General features: G+C 55.9%; 1 pseudogene; it reads left to right on the plus strand.

The window, feature by feature from the left end:
• Nucleotides 1–995, plus strand: part of LOC139361047 (SH3 domain and tetratricopeptide repeat-containing protein 1-like) — a 43,259-nt pseudogene extending 42,264 nt beyond the window's left edge.
• The last annotated feature ends 7,166 nt before the right edge of the window (nucleotides 996–8,161 follow it).

The following is an 8,161-nucleotide window of genomic DNA, read 5'->3' on the forward strand; positions in this document are numbered from 1 at the left end:
TATTGGGAGTAATATCATCCATTCACCCCCTGGATATCAGGAACCATATCACAGAAGCCTGGATATCAGGAACCATATCACAGAAGAGTTGTCCACCCCCTTCGATATTGTCAGCCATGTCATCTTCTTCCCGCCTGGATATTAGGAACGATACCCGAGGTTTGGGGGCGGTGTACACCCACTGCGATATCGAAAGTAAAATCAGCCTCTTTCCCACTGGATATTAGGAACGATATCACGGGTGTGTGTGCACCTTCTGGGATATTGGGAGTACTATCAGCCTCCACCCTGCTGCATATCAGGAACAACACAAAGGGGGCAGGGTGGTTACATCCCCTGTGATATTGAGAGCAATACTCTTTCCCCTGTACATTAGGAACTACATCACAGGGGTCTGTACACCTTCAGCGATATTGGGATTCCTGTTATCCTCTCCCCCATTGAATGTCGAAAACGATATCACAGAAGGGTGTACACCCCCTGCAATATGGCCAGTAACATCATCGTCTCTACCTTTGGATACTAGGAACAACATCACAGAGGGTGTGTACACTCCCCTGCAATATTGGGCATAATGTTATCCTCTCTTCCCCTGAATATTAGAAACGATATCCCTGGTGGAGGGAGGTGGAGTACATTAAGAACAACATCACTGGGTGGGTGTACTCCCCCTGTGATACTGTGTGTAGTATCATCCTCTCTTGCCTAGGATATTAAGAACAATATCACAGGAGGGGGGTACAGCCACAGTCCCTGCGTTATTGGGAGTAATAGCGTCTTCTTCCACTCTAGATATAAGCAACAATATCCCTGGGTTTGTGTACATCCCTTGCGATATAGGGCATATTGTCATTGTCACCCAATGTGGATATTGGGTGCAGTGTCTCAGCGAGGTTTACACCTTCTTCGATATTGGGAGTAATATCATCCTCTCCCCTCAGGATCGTAGGCTAAATGTCGAAGGGGTTTTACAACTCGTACGATATGGGCAGTAATAGCATCCTATCCCCACCTGGATGTTAGGAACTATATCACAGGGGACTGTACACTTCTTGGCATATTGGGAATCTTATCATCCTCTCCCATTTTGGATATTATGAAAAATATTAGAAACGAGGTGTACACCCGCTGAGATATTGAGAGTAATATTATGCTCTCCGCTTCGGGATATTAGGAGCAATATTGCAGGAGGTGTGTACAACCCCTGTGATATTGGGAGTAATATCATTCTCTCTCTTTGAATATAAGAAACCATATCACAGGAGGATGTACCCCCCCGGTGATACTGGGAGTCATATGATGTTATTCGGAACAATAGCACAGTGGGTGTGTAAAATCCCTGCAATATTGCCACTAGTATTAACTTCTCCATCCTAGGATATAAGGAACAATATCACAAGGGGATGTACACCCCTGTGATATTGGGGATAATATCTTCCTCTCCCCGGCTGGCTATTAGTAATATCTTCCTCTCTCCGGCTGGATGTGAGGGAAAATAACACAGTGGAGGTCGACGCCCTTTGTAATATTGGGAGTAATATTATCCTCTCGCAGGTTGGATAGAGGGAACAAGATGACCGCAAGGATGAATACACGCTGCGGTAGTTTCATTCATGTCAGCCGCTACCCCCTGCTTATTAGGAATAACATCATAGAGGAGTGAACACTTTCTTCGATATTGGGAGTAATATCATCTTCTCAACGCCGGATATCAGGAACAAGCCTATTAATTGTTAATATTAATAAATACAATAAAAATGGATACTAATCATCAACATTACTAATGACAATAAAGATACTAAATATTATTGATTCAAAATGTTAATGATTAGTATTAATAATTAATAATCATAACACTATTAATAATAAAATAATGGTATCAATAACTAATGTTACTTAAATCAATGCAAAGTGATACTGGCAAAAACACAATAATTAATATTAAGAATTAATATTAATAAATGACATAATTATTAAAAATTAATTTTGGGCATCCATCATCATCTATTTAAATTAATTATCAATATTAATGAGAAAATATTAATTGATAATATTATTGATAATTATTATACTTGATTCCTAATATTTAATAAATAATTCTATCATTGTTCCCTGAGCAATATTCTGAAGATACACACACGTCTGTGAAAGAGTTCATCATTTCCAGAGAGAGAAACGATACTACTCACAATATCGAAAACAGGATGTGAGTCCACAATGGCTCCCAATAGCCAAGGAGGGGAGAGGGGGTGGCTATTGGTCCCCACCTCGCGGGGGGTGGCTCACCCCCCTGCGAGGTGGCTCCCAATAGCCAAGGGGGGGGAGAGGGGGTGGCTATTGGTCCCCACCTCGCGGGGGGTGGCTCACCCCCCTGCGAGGTGGCTCCCAATAGCCAAGGGGGGGGGAGAGGGGGTGGCTATTGGTCCCCACCTCGCGGGGGGTGGCTCACCCCCCTGCGAGGTGGCTCCCAATAGCCAAGGGGGGGGAGAGGGGGTGGCTATTGGTCCCCACCTCGCGGGGGGTGGCTCACCCCCCTGCGAGGTGGCTCCCAATAGCCAAGGGGGGGGGAGAGGGGGTGGCTATTGGTCCCCACCTCGCGGGGGGTGGCTCACCCCCCTGCGAGGTGGCTCCCAATAGCCAAGGGGGGGGGAGAGGGGTGGCTATTGGTCCCCACCTCGCGGGGGGTGGCTCACCCCCCTGCGAGGTGGCTCCCAATAGCCAAAGGGGGGGAGAGGGGGTGGCTATTGGTCCCCACCTCGCGGGGGGTGGCTCACCCCCCTGCGAGGTGGCTCCCAATAGCCAAGGGGGGGGGAGAGGGGGTGGCTATTGGTCCCCACCTCGCGGGGGGTGGCTCACCCCCCTGCGAGGTGGCTCCCAATAGCCAAGGGGGGGGGAGAGGGGGTGGCTATTGGTCCCCACCTCGCGGGGGGTGGCTCACCCCCCTGCGAGGGGGCTCCCAATAGCCAAGGGGGGGGAGAGGGGGTGGCTATTGGTCCCCACCTCGCGGGGGTGGCTCACCCCCCTGCGAGGGGGCTCCCAATAGCCAAGGGGGGGGGAGAGGGGGTGGCTATTGGTCCCCACCTCGCGGGGGGTGGCTCACCCCCCTGCGAGGGGGCTCCCCATAGCCAAGGGGGGGGGAGAGGGGGTGGCTATTGGTCCCCACCTCGCGGGGGGTGGCTCACCCCCCTGCGAGGTGGCTCCCCATAGCCAAGGGGGGGGGAGAGGGGGTGGCTATTGGTCCCCACCTCGCGGGGGGTGGCTCACCCCCCTGCGAGGGGGCTCCCATAGCCAAGGGGGGGGGGAGAGGGGGTGGCTATTGGTCCCCACCTCGCGGGGGGTGGCTCACCCCCTGCGAGGTGGCTCCCCATAGCCAAGGGGGGGGAGAGGGGGTGGCTATTGGTCCCCACCTCGCGGGGGGTGGCTCACCCCCCTGCGAGGTGGCTCCCAATAGCCAAGGGGGGGGGAGACGGGGTGGCTATTGGTCCCCACCTCGCGGGGGTGGCTCACCCCCCTGCGAGGTGGCTCCCAATAGCCAAGGGGGGGGGAGAGAGGGTGGCTATTGGTCCCCACCTCGCGGGGGTGGCTCACCCCCCTGCGAGGTAGCTCCCCATAGCCAAGGGGGGGGGAGAGGGGGTGGCTATTGGTCCCCACCTCGCGGGGGGTGGCTCACCCCCCTGCGAGGTGGCTCCCCATAGCCAAGGGGGGGGGAGAGGGGGTGGCTATTGGTCCCCACCTCGCGGGGGGTGGCTCACCCCCCTGCGAGGTGGCTCCCCATAGCCAAGGGGGGGGGAGAGGGGGTGGCTATTGGTCCCCACCTCGCGGGGGGTGGCTCACCCCCCTGCGAGGTGGCTCCCCATAGCCAAGGGGGGGGGAGAGGGGGTGGCTATTGGTCCCCACCTCGCGGGGGTGGCTCACCCCCCTGCGAGGTGGCTCCCCATAGCCAAGGGGGGGGGAGAGGGGGTGGCTATTGGTCCCCACCTCGCGGGGGGTGGCTCACCCCCCTGCGAGGTGGCTCCCCATAGCCAAGGGGGGGGGAGAGGGGGTGGCTATTGGTCCCCACCTCGCGGGGGGTGGCTCACCCCCCTGCGAGGTGGCTCCCCATAGCCAAGGGGGGGGGAGAGGGGGTGGCTATTGGTCCCCACCTCGCGGGGGGTGGCTCACCCCCCTGCGAGGGGGCTCCCCACAGCCAAGGGGGGGGGAGAGGGGGTGGCTATTGGTCCCCACCTCGCGGGGGGTGGCTCACCCCCCTGCGACGGGGCTCCCCACAGACAAGGGGGGTGGAGAGGGGGTGGCTATTGGTCCCCACCTCGCGGGGGGTGGCTCACCCCCCTGCGAGGGGGCTCCCCACAGCCAAGGGGGGGGGAGAGGGAGTGGCTATTGGTCCCCACCTCGCGGGGGGTGGCTCACCCCCCTGCGAGGGGGCTCCCCATAGCCAAGGGGGGGGGAGAGGGGGTGGCCATTGGTCCCCACCTCGCAGGCGGGTGGCTCACCCCCCTGCGGGGTGGCTCCCAATAGCCAAGGGGGGGGAGAGGGGGTGGCCATTGGTCCGCACCTCGCAGGCGGGTGGCTCACCCCCCTGCGGGGTGGCTCCCAATAGCCAAGGGGGGGAGAGTGGGTGGCCATTGGTCCCCACCTCGCAGGCGGGTGGCTCACCCCCCTGCGGGGTGGCTCCCAATAGCCAAGGGGGGGAGAGGGGGGTGGCCATTGGTCCCCACCTCGCAGGCGGGTGGCTCACCCCCCTGCGGGGTGGCTCCCAATAGCCAAGGGGGGGAGAGGGGGGTGGCCATTGGTCCCCACCTCGCAGGCGGGTGGCTCACCCCCCTGCGGGGTGGCTCCCAATAGCCAAGGGGGGGAGAGGGGGTGGCCATTGGTCCCCACCTCGCAGGCGGGTGGCTCACCCCCCTGCGGGGTGGCTCCCAATAGCCAAGGGGGGGAGAGGGGGTGGCCATTGGTCCCCACCTCGCAGGCGGGTGGCTCACCCCCCTGCGGGGTGGCTCCCAATAGCCAAGGGGGGGAGAGGGGGTGGCCATTGGTCCCCACCTCGCAGGCGGGTGGCTCACCCCCCTGCGGGGTGGCTCCCAATAGCCAAGGGGGGGAGAGGGGGTGGCCATTGGTCCCCACCTCGCAGGCGGGTGGCTCACCCCCCTGCGGGGTTGCTCCCAATAGCCAAGGGGGGGAGAGGGGGTGGCCATTGGTCCCCACCTCGCAGGCGGGTGGCTCACCCCCCTGCGGGGTGGCTCCCAATAGCCAAGGGGGGGAGAGGGGGTGGCCATTGGTCCCCACCTCGCAGGCGGGTGGCTCACCCCCCTGCGGGGTGGCTCCCAATAGCCAAGGGGGGGAGAGGGGGTGGCCATTGGTCCCCACCTCGCAGGCGGGTGGCTCACCCCCCTGCGGGGTGGCTCCCAATAGCCAAGGGGGGGAGAGGGGGTGGCCATTGGTCCCCACCTCGCAGGCGGGTGGCTCACCCCCCTGCGGGGTGGCTCCCAATAGCCAAGGGGGGGAGAGGGGGTGGCCATTGGTCCCCACCTCGCAGGCGGGTGGCTCACCCCCCTGCGGGGTGGCTCCCAATAGCCAAGGGGGGGAGAGGGGGTGGCCATTGGTCCCCACCTCGCAGGCGGGTGGCTCACCCCCCTGCGGGGTGGCTCCCAATAGCCAAGGGGGGGAGAGGGGGTGGCCATTGGTCCCCACCTCGCAGGCGGGTGGCTCACCCCCCTGCGGGGTGGCTCCCAATAGCCAAGGGGGGGAGAGGGGGTGGCCATTGGTCCCCACCTCGCAGGCGGGTGGCTCACCCCCCTGCGGGGTGGCTCCCAATAGCCCAGGGGGGGAGAGGGGGTGGCCATTGGTCCCCACCTCGCAGGCGGGTGGCTCACCCCCCTGCGGGGTGGCTCCCAATAGCCAAGGGGGGGAGAGGGGGTGGCCATTGGTCCCCACCTCGCAGGCGGGTGGCTCACCCCCCTGCGGGGTGGCTCCCAATAGCCAAGGGGGGGAGAGGGGGTGGCCATTGGTCCCCACCTCGCAGGCGGGTGGCTCACCCCCCTGCGGGGTGGCTCCCAATAGCCAAGGGGGGGAGAGGGGGTGGCCATTGGTCCCCACCTCGCAGGGGGGTGGCTCACCCCCCTGCGGGGTGGCTCCCAATAGCCAAGGGGGCGAGAGGGGGTGGCCATTGGTCCCCACCTGGCTGGGGGTGGCTCACCCCCCTGCGAGGTGGCTCCCAATAGCCAAGCGGGGGAGAGGGGGTGGCCATTGGTCCCCACCTCGCGGGGGGTGGCTCACCCCCCTGCCATATTGGGAGTAATGTCAGCCTCTCCTATCCATGGATATTAGGAACACTATCCCAGGCTAGGTGTTCGCCTCCTGCTCTGTGAGGAGTCATATCATTCTCTTCCTTCCAGGATATTAATAACAATATCACAGGCCTGGCGAACACTGCTTGCCCTACTGTGATTATTATCATACTCTCCCCCTCCGGATACTAGTAACCATATCACAGAAGACCTGTACTCTCCCTGGGATATTGGGAGTAATATCATAAGCTTCTCCCGTGAATATTAGGAGCAATTTCACCAGGTGGCTGTCCATTCGTTGTTATGTGGGGTGTCATGTCCTACTCTTTCACCGTACATATTAGGATTAATGTCACCAAGTGAGTGTACACCTATTGCGTTATTAAAACTAATATCATGATCTCCGTCCCTGGATATTAGGTACGACATCACAGGTAGGTGTATACTCCTTGTGGTATTAGGAGTAATAATATGATTAATTATTAAACGTAAGTGATTGATTTTAATAATTATCAATGACACTATTAATTAGTAAGATACCTTTATTAATTTTGGATAACTCTTTTACATATGTGATTATGCACCCTTAAAATTAATTATAATATTAATGTCATTTAACAATATTATTAGTTCTTAGTATGAATCATTATTTTATTACCAACATCTCTTAGTAATGATTAAAGTAACATTAATTGTTGAAATCATTATTTCATTATTAATAATGATATTACTATTATTAATATTAATCGTTAACATTTTTAACCAGTATTAATTTTTACTATCTTTATTATGATTATTAATATCGATGATTATTATTAATTTTTATATTTATTAATATTAATAATTAATAGACTTGTTCCTGATATCTGGCGGGGAGAAGATGATATTACTCCCAACATCGAGGAAAGTGTACACCCCTCTATGATGTTATTCCTAATATCCAGGGGGTATAAGATAACATTATTGAAACTATCGTAGTGGGTTTCTGTCCCCTCGGTGGTCTTGTTTCTTATTTCCTGGGTGGGAGAGGATGATATGACTCCCTATATGGCAATGGGTGTAGACCTCCCCTGTTATATTGTCCCTAACATCCAAAGGTAGAGAGGATGATACTTCTTCTGATTTCACAGTGGGTGTACACCACCCCTGTGATATGATTCCTAATATCCAGTGGACGAGAGGAATAGTCTCAATATTGCAGGAGGTGTACACTGCCGAGTGATATTGTTCCTAATATTCAGGGATGGAGAAGATATCACCCCCTATAGAGCAGGGGGTGTTCACTCCTTCTGTGACATTGTTCCTAATAGCCAGCTGGGGAGAGGAAGACATTACTCCCAATATTTTAGGGGGTATACACTGCCTTGTGATATTGTTTCCTATATCCTGGGAGGGGGACGATGATGCCAGTGGCAATATCGCAGGGGGTGTACACACCCACTGTGATATTGTTCTGAATATCCAGAGGGAAAGAAAATGATATGACTCCCCATATCACAGGGGGTGTACATCCTCCTGTGATATTGTTTCTTATATTCAGGGGGAGATGATGATATGACTCCCAATATCGCAGGGGTTGTACACACCTCCTGTGATATTGTTCCTAATGTCCCAAAGGGGAGAGCATAATATTTCTCTCAATATCGTAGGGGGTGTACACCTACTTTGTAATATTGTTCTTAATATCCACGATGGGAGAGGATGATATGACTCCCAATATCACAAGAAGTGTACAGCCACCTGTGATATAGTTCCTAACATCTGGGTGGGGAGAGGATGATATTACTGCCCATACCGCTCGAGTTGTAAAACCACTTCGATATTTTGCCTATAATCCTGAGGGGAGAGGATAATATTGCTCCCAATATCGAAGAAGG

Source organism: Macaca nemestrina (genome assembly GCF_043159975.1).
Source record: "Macaca nemestrina isolate mMacNem1 chromosome 4 unlocalized genomic scaffold, mMacNem.hap1 SUPER_4_unloc_4, whole genome shotgun sequence".
NCBI lineage: Eukaryota > Metazoa > Chordata > Mammalia > Primates > Cercopithecidae > Macaca > Macaca nemestrina.